Genomic DNA, 9,588 nt, shown 5'->3' on the forward strand with positions numbered 1-9,588 from the left:
AATTAGTTCAACCATTGTCAAAAGCAGTACGGAGGTTCCTCAAAAACTCAAAATAGAAATACCATTTGACCCAGGATTTCCACTCCTAGAAATTTACCCTAAGAGTGCAGCAGTCCAGTTTGAAAAAGACATATGCACCCCTATGTTTATCGCAGTACTATTCACAATAGTCAAGAAATGGAAGCAACCTAAGTGTCCATCAGTAGATGAATGGATAGAGAAGATGTGGTACATATACACAATGGAATATTACTCAGCCATAAGAAGAAAACAGATCCTACCATTTGCAACAACATGGATGGAGCTAGAGGGTATTATGCTCAGTGAAATAAGCCAGGCGGAGAAAGACAAGTACCAAATGATTTCACTCATATGTGGAGTATAAGAACACAGAAGAAACTGAAGGAACAAAACAGCAGCAGACTCACAGAACCCAAGAGTGGACTAACAGTTACCAAAGGGAAAGGGACTGGGGAGGATGGGTGGGAAACGAGGGATAAGGGGGGGAAATGGGCATTACAATGAGCTCACATAAAGTATGGGGAGGCTTGGGGAAGGCAGTACAACACAGAGAAGACAAGTAGTGATTCTATAGCATCTTACTATGCTGATGACAGTGACTGTGATGGCGTATGTGGTGGGGACTTGATAATGGGAGGAGTCTAGTAACCATAATGTTGCTTATGTAATTGTACATTAATGATACCAAAATTTTAAAAAATTATATGTCAATAAGTCAGACAGCCTAGAAGAAATGAATAAATTCCTAGAAACATAAACTCTTCCAAGACTGACCCAAGAAGAAGAATAAAATCTGAACAGACTGATTACTAGTAATGAAATTGAGTTGGCAATCAAAAAACTGCCAGCAAACAAAAGTGCAAGACCAGATGGCTTCATGGATGAATTCTACCAAACATTTAAAGAGGAATTAATACCTATCCTTATTAAAGTATACCAAAAAAACAGAAGATGAAGGAATAATGCTAAACTCATTCTACAAGGCCAGCATTACTGTAATACCAAAACCAAAGACACTGCAAAAAAAGAAAATTATAACCAATATCCCTGATGGACATAGGTGCAAAAATCCTCTCATAATACTAGCAAACTGAATTTAAAAATACATCAAAAGAATCATTCATCATTACCTAGTGTGATTTATTCCAGGGATGCAAGGATGGTACAATATTTGCAATTAATCAGTGTGATACACCACGTTAACAAAAGGAAGGATAAAAACTATATGATTATCTCAATAGATGCTAAAAAAGCATTTGATAAAATTCAACATCCATTCATTCTAAAAACTCTCAACAAAGTGGGTATGGGAATATACCTCAACATAATAGAAGCCATATATGACAAACCCCAGCTAGCATCATACTCAGTGGTGAAAATCTGAAAGCTTTTTGTCTATCATCACGAACAAAGCAAGGATGTCCACTCTCACCACTTATATTCTACACACTACTGGAAGTCCTAGCCACAGCAGTCAGGCAAAAAAAAAGAAATAAAGTGCATCCACATTGGTAAGGAGGAAGTAAAACTATTACTTTTTGCAAGTGACATAATACCACATATAGAAAACCCTGAAGACTCCACCAAAAACTATTAGAACTATAATAAATGAATTCAGTAAAGCTGCAGACTGCAAAACCAACATACAGGAATCTATTGTATTTCTATATACTAATAACAAACTAGCAGAAAGAGAGATCAAAAAAACAATTTCATCAAAAAGAATAAAGTGCCTAGGAATAAACCAAAACAAGGAGCTAAATGATCTGTACTCTGAAAACTATAAGACACTGAAGAAAGAAACTGAAGAAGAGACAAATGGAAAGCAATTCCATGCTCATGGATAGGAAGAATTAATATTGTCAAAATGGCCATGCTGCTCAGAGCAATTTACAGGTTCAATGCAATGCCTATTAAAATACCAGTGGCATTTTTCACTGAACTAGAGCCAATAAGCCAACAATGTAAATAGACTCATAAAAGACCCCATATAGTTGAAGCAATCTTGAGAAAGAAGAACAAAACTCACGCTATCACACTCCCTGACTTCAAACTATACTACAAAATCACAGTGATTAGAACAGTATGGTACTGGCACAAGAATAGATATATATATCAGTGGAACAGAAAAGAGAGCCCAGAAATAAACCCATGTATGTATAGTCAATTAATATATGTCAAAGGAGGCAAGAATACACAATGGGGCAAAGGCAGTCTCTTCAATAAATAGTATTGGGAAAACTGGACTACATGCAAGGCAATGAAACTCAATCACTGTCTAACTCCATACACAAAAGTAAACTTGAAATGGATTAAAGACCTAAATATAAGATGTGAAACCATAAAACTCTTAGAAGAAAACATAGACAAGAATCTCTTGAACATTAGTGTAATATTTTCCTGGATACATATCCCCGGACAAGGGAAACAAAAGCAAAAATAAACAAGTGGGACTACATAAAACTAAAAATCTGTACAGCAAAAGAAACCATGAACAAATGAAAAGGTAACCTATTGTAATGGAGAATATATTTACAAATGATATATTTGATAAGGGGCTAATATCCAAAATATATAAAGAACTCATACAACTCAAAAACAGAAAAGCAAATAATCGAATTAAAAATGGGCAGAGAACCTGAACATACATTTTCCCACAGAATTCATACAGATGGTCAACAGGCACATGAAAGATGCTCAACATCACTAATCATTAGGGAAATGCAAATGAAAACTACAGTGCATTATCACCTTACACCAATCAGAATGGCCACTCTCCAAAAGACATGAAATAGCAGATGCTGGTGAGGATGTGGAGAAAAGGGAACCCTCCTACACTGTTGCTGGGAATGGCAATCGGTGCAGGCACTACGGAAAGCAGTATGGAGGTTTCCCAAAACACTAAATACCATATGATCCAGCAATTCCACTTCTGGGAATTTACCCAGAGAAAACAAAATCACTAATTCAAAAAAATATATGCATCCCTATCTTTATTGCTTCATTATTTACAGTAGCCAAGATAAGAAAGTAACAAGTGTCCATCAATAGATGAATGGATAAAGAAGATGTGGTACATCTATATAATGAGACTATTATCAGACATAAAAAAGAAAGAAATCTTGCAATTTGTGGCGACATGGATAGACCTAGATAATATTATGTTAAGTGAACTAAACCAGGCAGTGAAAAACAAATACCATATGATTTCACTTGTGGAATCTAAATAAAACAAATAAAACAGAAATAGATTCATAGACACAGAGAAGAGACTGGTGATTATCATGAGAGAGGGACTGGGGTGGGTGGGTAAAATAGGTGAAGGGGATAAAGAGGCAAAAAATCTTAATTATAATCTAAATTACTCATGAGGATGAAAGTATAGCATAGAGAATATAGTCAATAATGCCCTAATATCTTTCTATGTTGAGAGATAGTAACTATACTTATTAGGGTGAGCATTTAATGTAACTATCAAATCACTATGTTGCACACTTGAAAACAATATAATATTATATATCAACTATATTTAAATTAAAAAATTAACTTAAAAAGAGCAACCCCTAAATTTTAGCTTGTTTAGCTAATTTGCAGTCTAGTGAAACAATGAATAGTAACACCCTTAGGGGAACTATAGTATGTATAAAAAATATTATATGTTATATACAATATTCACACAATGTATAATATTTTATAAGTGCTATGATACATAATATGTAATATGCATGTTATATATCTATTTATATATACATATGCAGAATTATATATATGTGTATATTCCTGGCACAGAGCTCCTAAAACCCTTAGAATTTCCTGAGTGATAGGACTGTCTTCTGTTGTGAATAACAAGCTCCCTTAACTATAGCTGAATTTATGCTAATGAGGTGATTAGGTAGGACCCCTAGATAGTGTCAGAATGGGAGCTGGTCCCAGAAAGACCAAACACATGAGAGGGTGGGAATTTTCAGCTCTACCCACCCACCCACACTCTGACCTCCAGGGAATGGGGTTGCCTATAGGTTGGACTATAAAGACTCTTGAACAGTGAGATTCACAGAGCTTCCAACTTGGTAGATACATCAAGGTACTGGGAAGGTGGTGCACCTAGTGAGGCACCCCTCCCGCCCCATACCTTCCTCTGTGTACCCCTCATTTGGCTGTTTATTTGTATCTTTTATGATAAATCATAACTATCCTTTTGATATACATAAGTAAAGTGTTTTCCTGAGCTCTGTCAGTTCTTTTAGCAAATTATTGAACCTGGGGGTTGTGGGAACTCCTGAATTTTTAGTCAGTCCAATAGAAGTGTGAGTAGACAGGCACCTCAATTGCAACTGGTGTCTGAAATGGGGGCAGTCTTATAGGACTGGGCCCTTTAATTTGTAGGATCTGACACTAACTCCAGGTAGATAGTGTCAGGATTGAATTCTTGGACACCCAGTTGGTGTTGCAGAATCAGTTGTTGGTAAGGAAAAAACTCCACCCAGGAACCAGTTACAAAGGGAATTCCCCACTGCGGAGTCTGAGGACCTTGAGCTCTCTTGTCTGCATGCGAGGTGCATTCCGTCTCTCAGCAACCTGCACAAAAAAGTTTGAAATAAACAGTAAGTCTCTGGCAAGAGGCTCTACTCTGAAGAGCTTCCAAGCAGATTGGAGGCAGAAAAACATACTAGGCAGCCACTACTGTTGGTGAGAGAGCATCTCCACCAGCAAAGTGGACCACGCTGGGCATCCACCTAGAGCTTAAGGCACTGTGTGCTCTTACTCCTGTCCCACAGGAGTGTGTTTGAGTGGTGCACACATCAGTAGTGACATCTTTTTAGATGGAATAATTCTACATTGGGATGTTTTATGTTGAATAATCCTATAATAAATACGAATAATTGAGAAACGCTACCCATCTATCCTGGGTTCTCTGAAAAACAGAACTTGATGCAAGGATTAAGGTGCTAATACAGTATTTGGGAGGTGCAAGCCCAGGGCAGTGAGGATGAGGAAAGGGAAGACAGCCAGGAAAGGTGAAATGCAGTGTGTGTCATATGTTACTGTGCTGGCTACGATGGCACGAAAAGCCTCGGTGAGACACAGCAGGCCACTTGGCAGGCATGTCACTTGCATGGGGATGTGTCCAGAAGGTTGCAAGGAGGAACCACACCTTGGAGCAGTCCAAGGAGAGAGAAAGGAGAGAGAATTTATCTGCCCAGTGGCTTCCCATCTCCTGTTTCCCATTGGTCAAGTTTCACCCCAGTGGGAAGGAACTTACCGACCTTTTGGGGTTTATCACTAAGCTCCTCCGTGGCCAGATCTGTGCTTTGGGATGTGGTATTTTATCCAGATCTTAAAGTGGAGAGTGGCCCGGTGCTGGTGGTGTACCAGCCAGGAGAAACAAAGCCAACAGTTGAGCGGTCTGAGCAAGTGCCTGTGGGTGCTATTCTGTTTAGGTTCCAAAATTACTTTAAAACCAGTAGAATAGTGGGATGTGTTGACACAGTTTCTCCATCTGTGAAATGAGGGAACTGGCTGAGGATGGACTTCCCTCCCTGTGTCCCACCACCGAGTTCTGATTGTTTCTTGGGGAAACAAGGCCGTCGGGGGCCCTGCACAGTTCACTCACACCTCTGCATTCTGCTGCCTGTGACCAAACCATTCTTTCAATGCAGCTCAGCCAAGGACCAATAATTTGGATTCACATTCTGCAATACCACTTAATGAGCACCAGGGACCCAAAAGTGAATCAGACCCTGTCTCTACTATTTGATTGCTAATAATAATAATAATAGCCACCCCATGCCATCTTTTATTATAGTACCAGCTTGGTGTCTGACATATACACGTGTTTAATCCTGGTTTCAACCTTGAAGACATGCATCACTCTCATTTTACAGATGGAGAAATTGAGGCTCGGATATGTTCTGGGACTTACCCAAGATCACCAAGGAGTAAGAGGGGCCTGGTTTAGACTCAAAACACTCTGTGAGGAGTTTCTATGAGGAAGTCATTTGAAGAACATGCTAGAGAGACGTCCATTGTTCCTTAATCAGGCAGGTTTTTCTCAGTACGCTATAATGTGGTTTGTGGTTGATGCACCTGTCCACCCTGGAGGCTAAGGTTCCTGGGGAGCTTCCTGTCTGGATATTTGTGTGTGCCTGGGAGAGCTCACCTGAGACAGCAGCGCCGCTTCCCCCTCCTCAGTGCAGCACAGCCTGAGAACTCAGGGGCTGAGCCTGGGCTCCCAGAACGGCTCGTCTTCCAAACAGAGCTGCATAGCGATGTATCCAGAAGGTTGCACACACGAAGTGAGAGCTGGACTTGTGTTGACGGGTTGTGAGGTCCTCTCACCCTGCGCCACACTCCCCGGGCCCCCTCTCTGCTGAGACATCCCCTCCAGTGGCTGGCCACTCCTAGGAAATTAAACCCATACCAACCTACTCCGGGGTTGGTGTGGTGTGAGAAGGGCCCCTGCCAAGTTCTCTTTCTAAGTTGCCTGGGGACACCACAGTCATTCCACTCGAGGGAACAAACAACCATTCTTGATAACTGGAAATACTTCTTAAGCCAAGAAGCTGCTGCTCTAAATTTGCTAAAACTGGGTCAGTATTTGGCTTCAGTCCCCAGAACAAACTTTAGTTTGGAGAAAACTTTTATAGTTGTGGACCAATGAGTGCAACCAATTATATGTTGGACAGATGGGCAGTGAACTGGGTGTTTGAAAACATTATCTTTTTTGTTTAGCAGAAAAAAAACCCACATTTTTAGAAGTATTTTAAAAGGAGAAAAGTGGCATGATGCAAATATAAAATGGAAGAGATAATGCAGATGGTCGATGATATATATTCCATAACAAGGCTGCATTCTGTTGCTTAACAGGTTTCTGCCCTGTGACGCTTCCCCCAAAGTGGGGGGGACTTCTCTCTAAGGAGGGGGAACTTGCTAGTCTCTGGCCGTCCCCCCCCACCAGGACCCCCGCCCTGTGGGGACTGATGTGAGGACTGACGTTCCTCAGGGAGGACCGGGTGGGGCCAGTCTTCTCTCACTTGGATGGCGCACAATCAGGGTGGGCTTCATGGGTCTGAGCCTAGGGCAGCCTACAGGGCCCTGCACGCAGAAGAGCTCTAAACTTGCTTTAATGCGCTGGGACAGGTCAGCACCTTGAAATTCTTTGTAACTTTCTCTTTAAATTTGTTTCTTGCAAGTGAAGACCAATGGGGTGATGGAGCCTGGGCCGGGGGTGCCGGGGAGCCTCCTGCCCACAGCATGGCCCTGCCTGCTGCCAACCTGCAGCCTCTTTAGAATGAGTTCTCAGCGGCCAGCTCCCTCATCCTCTCGGACGCTGGCCCCCCTGGCCTCCTCCTCCTCTCTACCCCACAACCACTGGCATCCTTCCCCACCCCTTGTCCCCAGGCAGGCAGCAATATGGCATGTTCAGTGGGGCGACTCACACAGGGCAAGCCTCTGTCCCACTCCCACCACTGTAACCTGGCCTGGAGGTTGGAACGTGGATTGGGCCTGTGGGCCTATGGAAGGAGAAGATGCCTGACTCTACTTCTTGGGACATCTGTCTGGTATGTGCCAAACAAGTCCTGGGGCTTGCCCAATCCTACTCCCCTACCCGAGAGGGGCCACGCTTGCCCTGTGAGTACCCTCTGCTGGAAGGAGTGCAATATTAAATAAATAAAAAGAACATTATTATGGATTGAGAGAGAAATAACAGAAAGAAACAAGCTTTCCCCCTGTTTTTTGAACAAGGGACCCTGTGATTTCATTTTGCCCTGGCAAAGTATGTAGCCAGTCCTGCAAGCGGTGCTGTGCTGGAGCCAGCCCTCACGGGCTCCCAACTCCACGCTCAGTGATGTCATTGAGCTTGAGACTGCAAGAAGCGTGAAAGGGCCGTGGTGACAATGTTAACAACATAGAAATCAGGCAAGTGCTGCAAAACAGGACTTTTTTTTAGAGGTGGTTGTTAAACATTTACCAGCACACCATTGCACAGAGAACTCAACAATGCTGGAAGCTTCTTACCCTTGCTATTTTTATTGGCTAAACCAGCAGGCCCAGACTTCTGGGGGGACAATGCAGTCATGGAAGGAAGGCTAAGGAAGAAAACAGCTTACTAAATGCCAGACACTGACGAAACAATTTTACCACCATTTCAGGGATGGGGAAACAAGCTCAGAGTGATAATGGGACTCACTCAAGACCACACAGCAGGTTAGCAGCTGAGCTCACATTCGGACCCAAAGTCCTAGCTTTTAGGAGAGGCCCTTTAGAGCCACATGCCCCTGTCCCCGAACAGCGGCTAGCATAGGGCTCTGAACTTCAGGAATGAACTGGGACCAGGGGGCTCAGGAGGAGTAGGCAGGAAGGGAGCTGGGGGGAAAAATCCAGAAGTCCTGACCCTGCATTTTTTCCTCTTTCAGGATCGTCACAGCCCGAGGCACAGGTCTGGATATATGGGCAATAGGACAGAACATTCCAGCAACCACCAACTAAATCAATGGCACAAATATTTGCTAAGCCTAGGGGCCTCCCAGACATGCTGGCAGGGTTGGAGAAACAAGTGCATGGAACTTCTCCTACTGGCGCCAGGGAATTCAGGGGAAGGAGAAGCCCCTTGAAGAGGCCTCCCTGACCCCATTCTCTTTGTCACATTTGTATATGAGCTCCTCGTGCCCTCAAGTATGTAAAGCCCAGTCACTAAGCACCTTCTCAGCCATGAGCAAAACAGGGAACTGATCCCCTTTTTATTGATGAGGAAACTGAGGCCCACGGAGGGAAGAGAACACGTCCAAGGGCTGCAAAATGAGAAAGCCTAAGGTGGTAGCGGGACAGGAAAGCTTACCCCCAACACCAATGGTTACCCATTCTCCATTTGCGGTCCCCCTACTCAAAAACTTCCCTTGACCCTTGCCGGACTAGTCGTTAGCCCCTGACTGACCCCCTGACCTTCTTCTCTGGCCAGAGGTCCCAAACTCTTGCTTCTTAAAACTCTCAGGAATGTTCTGTCCCCAGAGAAACCTCTCTTCTCTTCTTTCCTCCCAGCTCAGGGAGCCCTTCATGCCCCACACCCTCTCCAAATCTTGATCGACCCTCCTACCTTGCCTCGCTCAATCCTGGCCACTGGTCCAGGAAGCCCTCCTGGACTGCTCCTGATCACGGAGATCTTGCTCTCTGTGGAAGTGGTGGCATAAGGGCCGGGGGAGCAGGGCTCTGGGTCCTGGCAGCTCTGTCACCGACCTGCTGGGTGACCTGAGGCTACCCTGCTCTCTCTGAGTCTCAGATTCCTAATCCCAACTCAACTCACCTGCTTCACCAGGGAGTTGAGAATCGGGTGGGAAAACTTGGCAGTGGGCACAAATCACAGCTGCTGGGGTTCTTGTTGGCATCAGCATTGCCCCAACCTTGGGCTCCATCCAGACCCATTGTCATCCTGCCACACGCTGTCTTGACTTCTGCCTTAGCCCTGGGGGAGGCCTGTGTTGGGCCTGAGACCCCAGCTGGGGTAGCCACTGTGAGCACAGGCACCCTGCTCTCCTCCCCCGTCCCGCCAGCCAGGCCTGGGTGTGCCGC

Source organism: Manis pentadactyla, chromosome 11 (genome assembly GCF_030020395.1).
Source record: "Manis pentadactyla isolate mManPen7 chromosome 11, mManPen7.hap1, whole genome shotgun sequence".
Lineage (NCBI taxonomy): Eukaryota > Metazoa > Chordata > Mammalia > Pholidota > Manidae > Manis > Manis pentadactyla.